Source organism: Prionailurus bengalensis, chromosome E1, assembly GCF_016509475.1.
Source record: "Prionailurus bengalensis isolate Pbe53 chromosome E1, Fcat_Pben_1.1_paternal_pri, whole genome shotgun sequence".
NCBI classification, from domain to species: domain Eukaryota; kingdom Metazoa; phylum Chordata; class Mammalia; order Carnivora; family Felidae; genus Prionailurus; species Prionailurus bengalensis.
The window spans coordinates 17,542,474-17,555,549 of NC_057347.1; the positions used below are offsets into that span (position 1 = coordinate 17,542,474).

Here is a 13,076-nt window from a genome sequence, read left to right on the forward strand (position 1 = left end):
ACCAGAGGACTTGGTCTCTGGGGCAGGGGAAGGCAGAGTTTTCTGGCTTCTGTCAGGGCCCTGGGTTCCCCTCCCAGCCCTTGTGTCTTCCTTAGCACGCTGGTTTTCAGGTCTCTCTTCTGTGCCTCTGAAAGAGGAACCCATTCTATCAAGCGTCCCCTGTTCTCCCCCGCTACTCATTCTCTTCAAAATCCAAAAACTGCGTATCTTGTTGTTGCTATAGAAACAGATGCTTGGCAAATAGGAAGTTGGATTGAAGGGCTGGTTTTGGTTGTAGGGACTGTTTTCAGCAAATTTGGGGAGGGGAAAGAGGCGGGAGGCATAGGCCGAAGGGCCCACAAATCGGAAGTTGCAGATGATTATGTATATATTGTTAATACGTTGGTGTATATTGGGTACAACATGGACTCTGGAGCTGGACTCCTGGGTTCGAATCCTGACTCTGCTACTTACTAGCCGTGTGATCTTCGGCAAATGATTTAATTTCTCTGTGCCTCACTTTCCTTATCTGTAAAATAAGAATGGTAATAGCACTTTCCTTGCAAGATTGCTTTGAGGAGTAAATGAATCAATACATGCAAATCACTTAGAATAGCGTTGTCATCATCATTAATCTGTCTCTAAAGTGCTGGGAGGTACTTGGTGCCTGGGAGTTTGATGGGCCATCTGCCCACAGGAATGCCACATGCCTGTTAATGACTCAGCCCTGCTGGGGAAGGGGGGGCAGGGAGCTTCACTCTTGTCCCCAGAATGGCGCTTTTACCCTCCAGGTGAAGATAGGGAACTAGGGCCCAGATTTGTCCACAGGTTTACTCAGGGCCACGAGGCAGCCACAGAGCATGTCCTGAGGCTTTCCCCTGGGCTTCCAAACTAGTCTGTAGTTTGATGCATCTTTAAAATTGTGCCACTTTCCCTCCCTCCATGACTGCCTCCAGTCAAATTCTTGGCTGACGCCAACCACTTTGGAATACCAGGCTTCTTCCTACCGACTTGTTTTCCCGTTGAACCACCAGACTCTACTTTTTTGTGGTCTCTCTACACCTTATTTTGCTTCTTCGCGCCTGCCTTGCTTCTGGATCAGAGCTACGCAAGAACTGAGGACACAATGGAGGCACGGAAAAGAGAGGCAGTCCCAACCTACCAGTTCCTGGGCCTGTTCTCTGCTCCGTCATCACACATATGAGCCTGCCCAGACACTCGCACTTGGACTTTCTAACTACTGTAGCAAAACCTTTCATATGAAGTGCCTGTGATAGAATGTGATTGCTGTCAGATCCGTGTCCTGTTCCCTTGTTCCTGCTGGAGCCACTCTAGCCTGGCAAGCGAGCCCTGAGCAACTTTCTCTACCATGTCCTCCTCCCCCGCTTCCTCATTTGGTTCTTTCAGCGAGTGACGCAGGGAGGTGCCCGGTTACGTTCCCTGTTGCCCCATGGGCAGGACTCCCGGCACGCTGCTCAGGACAAGGTTTTATTGGCCTCATTTGCCCTTGAAAGTTCAGGGTCTTGCTGGGACATCTCTCTCTGGAGCACTAACATCAGATGAGTCCGGCAGCGGGTCGTGTGGGGAAGCCCTCAGGCCACTACATTCCAGATGTCTTACCCATGCATGGTCCAGAGACTCTGCAGAAACAAGGAACGATTGTGCGGCACTAAGGGGCTTTCTCCCAGGCCTGGGATGCCTTGGAGTGGGGGCTGGCTTCCATTCAGCTTTGCCTTTTCAGCCCCTCTGCATCTGGCTTCTGCTCCCTGGCTGGTTGTTAAGTTGTGGCTAAATTGTCTCCCCCTCCCCCATTTCTTCTGAGGCCTAGGGGTCAAGGCAAGGCACATGGGGACAGGAGTCTAAGCAGATTCTGGGGCAGGGGCGGGAGAGAACAGCAGGTGGTCGGGGGCAACACCTGAAGGAGTCTTTGGCAAGGAAGACCAGGACATGCTGAAAGGGAATTCTCTAGATCGGACCTGTCCAATAGGACACTCTGCCAGCATGGAAATGTTCAATAGTCTGTGCTTTCCAACTTGGTAGACATTATCCATATGTGGCTCTTGAGCGCTTGAAATGTAGCTGGCATGACCGAGAAACTGAATCTTAAAAAAATTTTTTTTTGGTTTTCATTTAATCAAAAGTGTTCCCGTTGTTTCTTTTTTTTTTTTAATTAAAAAAAATTCTTTTTGATGCGTATTTATTTTTGAGAGAGAGACGCAGAGCATGAGCCGGGGAGGGGCAGAGAGAGAGGGAGACACAGAATTGGAAGCAGGTTCCAAGCCGTCAGCACAGAGCCCGACGCGGGGCTCGAGCTCACAAGCCGCGAGATCACGACCCGAACCGAAGTCGGGCGCTTAACCGACTGAGCCACCGAGGCGCCCCTCCTGTTGTTTCGATTTAACTTAAACGTAGGCAGCCACACGTGGCTCGTGCCTACCACACCGAACAGTGCAGCTCCAGATAGCTCTCAGAAAAAAATGGTGGCGTGCTCTTGAAGGCTTCCCTCGTCTCGCCGTTCCCCTGACGAGGCCGGGGATGCTGGCCTTTTCCCTTCCTCTCGGGAAGGAAGGCTTGTCCACTCTGGCAATTTCTACACTTCACCAACTCTGGAATCCTGATGCCCTGGGGCCAACAGGTCCGTGGCTGTGTGCCACAACTGGGCCAGTGCTTCCCCACCTTGCCAAGCATGTTTTCTGCCCAGCTTTGTAACACACAGGTGCTCACATGCCCCGGTGGATTTGGCCGAGGCTGTTAATGTGGAGGTGGTGGGTTGGTAGGAAAAACAGAAGCTTTTGCTTCTTTCTTCCTACTTCTACGGAGAGTGAGTTCGAACTTTATTTCTACTTTAAAGGACGCTAGAAACAGGCCCAATTAGGGCCTCCAGAGGTGAACACACAGATCCTCAAACACGTATTGAGTGTCTAGTGTTTGGAGGAACCGGATGCTTCTTGAAAGCAGTCTCCCTGACTTTGAGAAGAAGCACCATAGGTTTCCAACTCTCACACCCAGGAAGATCTTACCGATGTTTTATTTAAATCCGTGCGGCTGACCCTTAAGCTGGCTTTCCTTTTTTTCTTCTGGGGAAATAGAGAAGACTTGTCAGTTATGTGAAAAAGAGAACAATAGTTCATTATGCTTATTCTCTCATGTCTGCCAGAGGGGGTGGGGATGGGTATATTGTGTGTGTGGTACATTTGGTAGACTCAGAAGTTAACCAAGTCTGGGTGGGATTTGGGCAGGGTATGGAGGATTTCGTCAAGGGTGGCCCTTGGCCTTGTGGGAGCTTGGCAAAGCAGAGGCAGTTTGGAAATCCCCAGGGGCCAAGAGGAAATCCCCCGCAGCCCAGAGTGCTCCCGGAGCAGCAGACCTACTGGAGTGGTCCCTGCAGGCAGCCAGGATCTGACTCTGAGGGGACAGACTCCCCGTCTTAGCAGAGAGGACAAGCCCAGACGTCACCACTTGGGCTCTGTGCCCTTGAGATGGTGTGGTGTCACCAGGCTCTGAGCAAACCTTTGGGTGTGCTAAGGCAGGGCCTAGGGGACTGCCCAGCCCGAAGCGCAAGTGGTAGTGAGGGTAGTGATCTGGGGCTGCCCCCACCTCCCCGGAATTTCCTAGACTGCTAGTCTCAGACCACTCCCCCGCACACATGTTTAAAGCTTCCCTGGAAGTCTTCTGTTTATTCATGTATTCATCCATTCATCCATTTTATTTCAGCAATAAGCATTTATTGAGTGCCTACTATTTGCAGGGCTGTTTTGGGTTTGGGGAATGGAGCGACGATTAAAACAAAGGCGGCGCTGAGCTCATCACTGCCCCTTCTTGCCTTATCCCTCCAGGATAAAGCGAGAGGCCATCTTGCCGCGGCAGCCCCCTCTGTCTTGAGCTCCCGGGGGACGCCTCTTGGGGGCGTGGCCTGGACGCCAGCCTTGCGGCGGTGAAATCCCGCGGCTTCGGCAGCAAGGGCTGGCGAGAAGGGGGAGGCCGCCCTCTGCCGGTCTCTGGAGGCGCTGCAGGGCGGGTGCGTCCCGGGGCTCTGGATGCATGTGCGCATGTGCACTGGTACGGGGCCTGGCCCCTCCCCCGACTCCGCCCCTGCGTCTGCCGGCGGCTGGGCTGGGCCGGGAAGCGCGGGCCCAGTGTGGCGGGGGCCTGGGGCTTCCACCAGCCACGACCACCTGGAGGGCAGCAGTGTCTGGGCCCAGCCCTGCACCTTTCCCCACTTCAGGTTACACTTCTCAGCGCTCCTTGCCGTCCCTGTGGCCATCCCTGTTCTTAAAGGGGTTCTGTCCTCTTCCACTTTGGGATCCACTCATCATTGACGTCCAGTAAAATTTCAAAAAAAATTCGTACTTCAGAGACTACCAGGCACTGCCTACTAACACTGTTATGTCATAAAAGAGAAGCCATTTGTTACACACACACACACACACACACACACACACACACACTTTAAAAATAAAAGATCATCCTTTCCAGGAGAGAGAAGGCACTGGTGCTGAGGAACTCTGAAACTGCTCTCTGGGGTGTCCCTGGAGTGATGGGGAGCCCTCCTCCCCCAGGAGGCTGGTCCCCTCCAGCTCTAAGGGCTGAGTGCTTGAAACGTGCATGCCCCCTAACTGAGGGGGCTAAATAAGTTCTATTAATGACATTTTATACCTTGCAAATTAGTAATAATACAAGCACTACGTGATAACTATCTACTTGGAGATAGGGTTTATAGACTTTTTTTTTAAAGGAGTTTTTTTTTTTTAATTTATTTTCTTTAACATTTATTTATTATTGAGAGACAGAGACAGAGCATGAGCATGGGAGGGGCAGAGAGAGGGGAAGACACAGAATCCGAAGCAGGCTCCAGGCTCTGAGTGGTCAGCACAGAGCCCGATGCGGGGCTCAAACTCACAAACCGCAGGACCATGACCTGAGCGGAAGTCAGACGCCTTACCGACTGAGCCACCCAGGCACCCCGGGAGTTTTGGTTTAAAGAACTAGAGAGGCAAATAGGGTCAGATGAGTATTATTTTAGGGTGTTAAATAGAACCTCAGGCCCAGTGTTTTTCAAGCGATCTCCCTCTAAATCAGCCTCCATCGGACATTCCTGTTTTGGACAGTGGCTTCACGCTGTTCTTTTGCAATCTTGACAGCTTGAAACCTTGGAGGCTTTAGATCTTCTTCCCAACCCCTCCCGTCAACTTCGTGCCCATTTCCCATCCTCCCCCGTAGCCACCAAGTCTCTGTCTCGAATCACCCTCTCTTCCCCATCCACTTGCCAGAACAGGGCAACCCTCTGCCCATCTTTCTTCTGGCCCTCACCTTGACTTCCAATGGTCTTTCAGCTTTCAGCCTCCTTTGCTTTCCAGCATCCTTCTGTTAGATCAGCATTCGCAAAACACAGTTTGATCATGCCCCTTCTCTCTCCAGAAACCTGCTGTGACTCCTACTGTTTTCCAGGCAGGAGACAGAGTGGAAGGAGCTGGCTCTGGAGTCGGAATGGCTCACCCCGGCCTTACCAATCACTATCTGTGTGGTTTGGGGCAAGTTAGTTAACCGCTGTAAGCCTTGCTTTCCCAGCCTGCAGTTCCTCTTTTGCACGGGCAAAAGTTTTGTGAAAAAACTCACCTCCCAGAGTTTTGTGAAGAAAACGCGTAACACTGTCCCTGACTCATGGCTAGTGCTCAGTATGTGTCTGCTTTGTCCTTGTGCCGCGTACCTTACTTTTTTCCTCAGGTACAGCCCTTTGAGTTGCAAGTGACAGAGCCCAGCTGACCTGGTTTAAAATGAAGAAATGCATGGGCTCAGACATCTGAAATATGCAGGGGGTAGAACTAGCTGTAGGCTCAGTCTTACCTAGAGACTGAAACAGGACCCAGGCCTTTTCTGTCTCTCCGTTCATCTTCCATACTGGCTCCGTCCTCAGACAAGTGGTGACAAAATGGCACAGCACCAGGTTCAGGTCTTGTGGGAAAAGAAGTGTGTGACTCAGTAATCCCAAACTTTCGTGATATGTCCTTGATACTGACTGGGTTCACATGCCTTCCACAAACCCATCCCTATAGTCTGGGGACATGATACACTCATCGGCCAGACTCAAGTCATATGCTAGGGTAGGTCCCCAAGGGAAAATTAGGGTGCTGTATTCAGAGGTTGGAGGAGTGGACAGTGGGCAGCTGAAAGAATGCCTGTCTACTGTGGCAGATGGGGCTTCTTGATCTGGCCTCACCTACCTTTCCAGCTTTGTCTCTCATCGTTTACCTGTGTGTGTCCTACACTTCATCCAAACTTACTGTCTGTTTTCCCAACTCCTTGCCTTCTCTTATTCTACTCCTTTACCCTGAAATTCTCTTCCTCCCTCACCTCCACATTACAGATTTTCTTCTATCTTTCACGGCCCAGCCCCAAGCTGCCCCTCAGCTATCTGCCTCACTCCCCAACAGGAAAAGGTCTCTGCCTCTGAATTTTCCTGGAACATTATCCACGGTCCTGTTGGAGCGTTGAGCAGATTCTAGATTGAATTATAATTGTTTGGGTACGTTTGTTATCTCTTCTTCTGGTCTGTATGTTTGTTGAGGTCAGGAACTATGTCTGCTTTCTCTTGTTGCAATCACTCGCTCAGTTATGTACCAAGCACTAGGTAGGTGCAAGGGACCTAACAATGAACAACACACATATCACCTCTGCCTTAGGAAGCTCACAGTCTAGCTGTGAAGAGACAGAAAAAGAAGCAGGCATCGTGCTTCCCCACAGTGTTCACCTTGAGGTATTACAAGTAATTGCTAGTTGAAAGCCTGAATGGCTTCCTTTGCTCCTCAGAGCCTCCTGGGTAGCCTGCTCCCCCCACCCCTGCTCCCGCTGCTCTGCGTCTGGCCCAGCACCAGTAACACAGCCAAGGACCTTTCACTCACCCCACACGGAGAGCAGAGTCCTTGAAGTTGTTACTCTATCTGGATATCCCTTTTTTCCCTATTGTGTTCTACCAGGTCAATTTCACCAGCACCTTTCACGTCCGTCAGTGAGTTAAATCCAGTGGATACTTATCGAACACCTACTGTGTGCCTAGTTCCGGCAGGAGATCTAAAAAGAAGGAGGAAATGGTCCCTGCCGTCCAGGGAGAGAAAACTGAACCATAACCACAGATAGATTACCATTCAAAATATTAGTTTACGCTGTGTAGTTGTGGCATATACACATTAAACTTTAGTAAATTCCAGGGGTGCCTGGGTGGCTCAGTCGGTTAAGCATCCAACTTCAGCTCAGGTCATGATCTCACAGTTGGTGAGTTCGAGCCCTGCATCAGGCTCTGTGTTGACAGCTCAACTCTGTGCTGACTGTAGTCTAAAATGGAAACATGTATTTTGTGTATTTCTTTTTGTCATAGGCTGTGCATGTATCTGTTTTCCTGCAGATACATGGAATATACAAAACCATGTGTACTATACTTTGGGAATTTCAAGAGTACTTTTGACTATATTCTATGTTTGCCTTACAGGCTGGCTTTAGAATCTAACCCCTGTAGTATCTATGTAGGTTCCATTGTATCTCGCAGAGCACCATATTGAGTAGATTGAAGAACCACCCTATGTACATGGTGATATTTAGGTGTAGACAGTACTATGGTTTTGAAAATAATTTAATCACTGCCTGCAATTTGCCAGGCACAATGCCAGGTGATTTATATGTACTTTTTTTTTTTTTAATGTTTGTTTATTTGGGGGGGGGGGGGCAGAGGGAGAGGGGGATGGAGGAGCCAAAGCAGGCTGCACGCTGTCAGCAGAGAGCCTGATGCAGGGCTTGAACTGATGAATGATGAGATCATGACCTGAGCTGAAGTCAGATGCTTAACCAACTGAGCCACCCAGGCACCCCTACTATTTTTTTTAACTTTTTAAAAATGTTTATTTATTTTTTGAGAGACAGAGCATGAGTGGGGGAGGAGCAGACAGAGAGGGAGACAGAATCTGAAGCAGGCTCCAGGCTCCGAGCTGTCAGCACAGAGCCCGATGCAGGGCTCGAACACATCAACCATGAGATCATGACCTGAGCTGAAGTCAGACGCTTAACTGACTGAGCCACCCAGGTGCCCCTATTTTTTTTTTTTTTTAATTCTCAAAGCAACCCCATAAGGGAGGTATATTCTAAGGCAAAAAAGTGGAAACTCTAAGAAGCTGAGTTTCACTTTCCCTTAGGTCAGACAGTGAGAAAGAGGCCGAGCTGGGATTCAGCACACCTAGGCGTGCCTGGCTGGAAGTGTGTGCTCTTTGCACAGTGTCACCATGCAGGCCTTGGGGTCTGGGGAGGGCTTTATGAAGGAGGTGAGACTCAAGATGGACCTTGACAGATGGGAGGGTTCGGCAAGGTAGAAAGGCATTTACAAGTAAATGCTCTGGTGGTGATGAAGGCAGGGGACCCTGGGAAGATCTGCCTAAGAGAGTGAGAGCAAGGAGTGCTGGGGAGAGGGAGAAAGGGGAAGGAGGCAGGCCAAGGGGTCTGGGGTGGGCTGGCTGGCTGTGGGAGTGACTGTGTGGCCCCCTGGAGTCATAGGGTTGGCTTATGCAGAGTGGGCCAGGCCGGGAGGCAGCACTGACCTTTGGGCATCAGAGAGACTGGTTGTGGCTGTGTGTGAAGCTGAATGGGTTGCCAGGGCCTCAGGTTTCCCTCTGAAGAGGTCTGCCCTTGTCCCTGCTCCGAGATGATCTCCATCAGTAACACGAGTCAGCTCACAGACAGAACTGAGAGCATCTGGTCATCCGAGCAGAAAAGAGGAGTGATCAACACGTGGTTTCTAACAATTCAGAACAAGACTCTGAGGGTAAAGTGACACCTCAGTCTCCCGGAAGTCATCTTCCAGAGTGCTGCTGAATGGAAGGTGGGCCTAGAAGACCCTCTAGAATGCGTGGGAAAACTCAGACCTTCCCTCACAGGAGAGTGGTCTCTGGTATTCCGTTTGCTCTGCTCTGGGCTCTTTCGTATCAGGCATGGTTATCTAGTTTTCTAGTCTTTGGCAGCAACTGCTTGTTAGAAGGAAGTGAGACTGTTGGGGACAGGCATGCTGACAGGCAGAGTGACAGCTGATGGCCTGACAGGGTAAGGTACAAAAGAACTAAAAAGCAAGTATATGGACACAAAGGGCGTCTGGCCTTCCTAACATGGGTGCGGAGCGAGGCCGCAGGCTGACTGGCTGTACCCAGGACAGGGTTGGTGCCCTTTGAGAGTGGCCAGGGACATTGGTAGGACAGGAGCCCAGCTGGGAAGTCAAGAGTCATCACAGTGGGGATGATGTGCCCTTCCGTACAGGATGGAAACGGATTGGGTTCAAGAGAGGGAGCTCAGAGTTTGAGATGTTTGAGATGGGTTCAGAGTGTTATTCTTAAGAATCTATAAAATGTGTATTTGTATGATTACAGATAGCAGTAGAATTTAGGAAACTACTCAAAATAGAAAGCATTTTGTGCCTTAAAGGGAATAGTCATCAGTTACCTGGAAATTTTGCTTGGGATGCTTTTCTTTTCTCCCCGCTAGTGATCGCAGATAGAGAACAATAGTTAAAACTATTGCAAACTTTTTTTTCAATAAGTTTATTTAAAACTTATGTGTTAGACACTGTTCCTAGAGCTTTGCAAGCAGTAACTCACTTAATGCCTACAATAACCCTGTGTGGTAGGTACAATTATTTTCCCTCCTTGTACAGGTGAAGAAATCAAAGCACAGGGTTAAATTGTATAGCTCACCAGATGGATAAGCCAAGATTGAACCAGGCAGGCTGGCTCTGGAAGTCTCACTATTGACCATGGTACACCATGAAGAATTCCTTTATTTTTATTATTATTATTTTATTTTATTTTATTTCATTTCATTTTTTATTTTAATTTTATTTTTTATTTTTGAAATTTATATCCAAATTAGTTAGCATGTAGTGCAACAATGATTTCAGGAGTAGATTCCTTAGTGCCCCTTCCCCATTTAGCCCATCCCCCCTCCCACAACCCCTCCCGTAACCCTCAGTTTGTTCTCCATATCTATGAGTCTCTTCTGTTTTGTCCCCCTCCATAGAGGGGTGCCTGGATGGCTCAGTCGGTAAGTGTTTTGTCCCCCTCCCTGTTTTTATATTATTTTTGTGTCCCTTCCCTTATGTTCATCTGTTTTGTCTCTTAAAGTCCTCGTATGAGTGAAGTCATGTGATTGTTGTTTTTCTCTGACTGGCTGATTTCACTGAGCATAATACCCTCCAGTTCCATCCACGTAGTTGCAAATGGCAAGATTTCATTCTTCTTGATTGCCGAGTAATACTCCATTGTATATATATACCATGTCTTCTTCATCCATTCATCCATTGATGGACATTTGGGCTCTTTCCATACTTTGGCTATTGTCGATGGTGCTGCTATAAACATGGGGGTGCCTGTGTCCCTTCAAAACAGCACACCTGTATCCTGTGGATAAATGCCTAGTAGTGCAATTGCTGGGTCGTAGGGTAGTTCTATTTTTAGTTTTTTTGAGGCACCTCCATACTGTTTTCCAGAGTGGCTGCACCAGCTTGCATTCCCATATTATTATTTTTTTTAATGCTTATTTTTGAGAGAGACTGTGAGCAGGGGAGGGGCAGAGAAAGAGGGAGACACAGAATCCAAAGTAGGCTCCATGCTGTCAGCATAGAGCCCGACGCAGGGCTCAAACCCATGAACCGTGAGATCATGTCCTGAGCTGAAGTCGGACACTTACCTGAGTGAGCCACCCAGGTACCCATGAATAATTCCTTTAAAACAGTGCTTCTCAGAATCACCTGGAGGGCTGGTTAAAACACAAGTGCTGGGCCACACATCCAGAGTTTTTGATTCAGTAGGTCTTGAGCGGGGCCCCAAAATGTACATATCTAACAAGTTCCTAGGTGATGCTGATGCCGCTGGTCTGGGGAACACACTTTGAGAAACAACCCCTTCTTTATTTTTATATTTTTATTTACTTTTGAGAGAAAGGGAGACAGAGCGTGAGCGGGGGAGGGGCAGAGAGAGAGGGGGAAACAGAATCCAAAGAAGGCTCCAGGCTCAGAGCCCGACACAGGGCTTGAACCCACGAACCATGAGATCATGACCTGAGCCAAATGAAGTCGGATACTTAACCAACTGAGGCACCCTGAGAGACAAACCCTTTCATTCACTGAGACTTCCCCAGTCTCCAACTGACTATGCAAAAGAGTCACTGTGGGCAGAACCTTTGTTTTGCAGGTGAGGGCCTTGGAAGTCACTTGGCTGTGGTCACACAGCTAAGTTGTTCATTCATTCATCCATTTACGCCCTCGGTGATGTTTTTACATGTTTATTTTATTTTTGAGGGCAAGCACAAGCAGGGGAGGGGTGGAGAGAGAGGGGGACCGAGGATCTGAAGCAGGTTCTGTGCTGACAGCAGCAAGCCTGACGTGGGGCTCGAACTCACGAACTGAGAGATGGCCTGAGCTGCCGTTGGACGCTCAAGCCCCCGAGCCACCCAGCCACTCCCACGCACTCAGTGATTGAACGACAGGGAACCTCTGCATCAGGCCTTATGCTGCTTTCAGATTGAGCAGTTCTCAGCCTCAGCTGCATGTAAGAATCACTTGGGGGAGCTTTTAAAAATCCTAGTGTCCAGGCCTCCCTCCCGGGCCGATTAAATCAGAAACTAGGAGGAAAGGGTGGGATTCAGGCATCGATATTCTCAGAGTCCCACAGGGGATTTCAGTCTGCAGCCCCAGTTGGCACCAATATGTCAAGAAAGCCTAGGGGATGTGAAGATCTCTAACACAGCACATGCCCCAATAGGGCCAGATGATCTCCCTGGGAAGACACAGCAAGCAGTCCCTAGAAAGCAGAGGCACCGGCCCCACGCCCTCATGGCCGTGGGTGACTCCGCTTGTACAGTGTGTGACAGGGAGGAGGCAGAGCAGGCTTTTGTCCTCCTGGCCGGTGCTCACCAACCTTTGCACAGAGAAAGCCATTTTACAGGACCCACTGGGCACACGAGACTGGCCGGGGTGGCAGGCCTGTGGTCTCCAGCCACTCTGGTTGGACACTGGTTAGGTGACGGCTCTGTTCCAGACCTTCCCAGCACCCCCACCCCACCCCACCCTTTTTTATTTTTTTCCTGGAGACAAGCTTCCTTTTTTCTGCAGAGCTGACAGCTTCAAAAGGCCTGTCGTTGGCTCCTTCCGAACGGCCCCCAGCTCCCATTTCAGCCTCTTGGAAGTCCCCAGCCCTGGTCTGGGCATCCTGTGGCACTAACCAAAGACCAGGGCCCGAGTCCCTCTTCATGAGGAGCCCTGGCTTTTCACCGGCAGCCCTTGCTCATTGGCCAGACACCCACGATTTCCTCTGCCTGCAGGGCTAAGGCCCACCCACCACACCCTCCTCCGTGCCTGCGCAGTCTCTGGCTGTGTGGGGTGAGGGATGTGCACACAGAGAGTGCAGTTGGTTCCTGCACTCAGTCCCCAGTGTATTTACAGCCAGGCAGCGACAGTGGGCCTCAGACTGATCGCGTGGGTCTCTACTCCTGCGGGACTTTACGGGATGGCTGCGTGGCTGCTGTTTGGGCACAGTGTGCAGCAGGCCCTGTGTGTTGGATTGGATATGACGTTAGTGGTTTTCTTGGCCTCTGCCGCAGTAATTAGATGGCTGGGGTGAGCCTATGATTTGTGTGTTCTCAAGAACACTGTGCTGTGATTGAGTGTTCATGCATGATGGTGAGTGAGTGTGTGTGTGTGTGTGTGTGTGTGTGTGTGTGTGTACACGCAAATGTGCTTGTCTCATTCCTGGCCTGTGGGGCCGGGGGCTGCAGGTCTCAAATTCCTCTGCTATTTTTAGGGGCCATATCAGCTCAGCTGTCCGGGAGCCCGGGTGTGTGTCAGTAGGAAAGTCCCACCCTCCCTGTCCCTTGCCCCTAACCCTCCAACACTGCCTGCCCCCTACCTGTGCCCTCACTCTAATCGCCTCCTCTGCCCCTTCCCCACACTGTATCACCCTCTCCATCCCAGCATACCTGGTACCTGCAGTCCTGGTGGCCGGCCACTCAGTCCTTCCAACCGAAGACAAGCAACCAGCCAGGGTTGGGCAGCTCCGGACGGGAGGGGCCTGGAG

The 13,076-nt window shown here is 50.2% G+C and overlaps 1 protein-coding gene across 17 annotated transcripts in view; it reads left to right on the plus strand.

Moving 5' to 3' along the window:
- Nucleotides 1–13,076, plus strand: part of MYO18A (myosin XVIIIA) — a 102,131-nt gene that overhangs the window by 23,747 nt on the left and 65,308 nt on the right. The window lies entirely within an intron of this gene.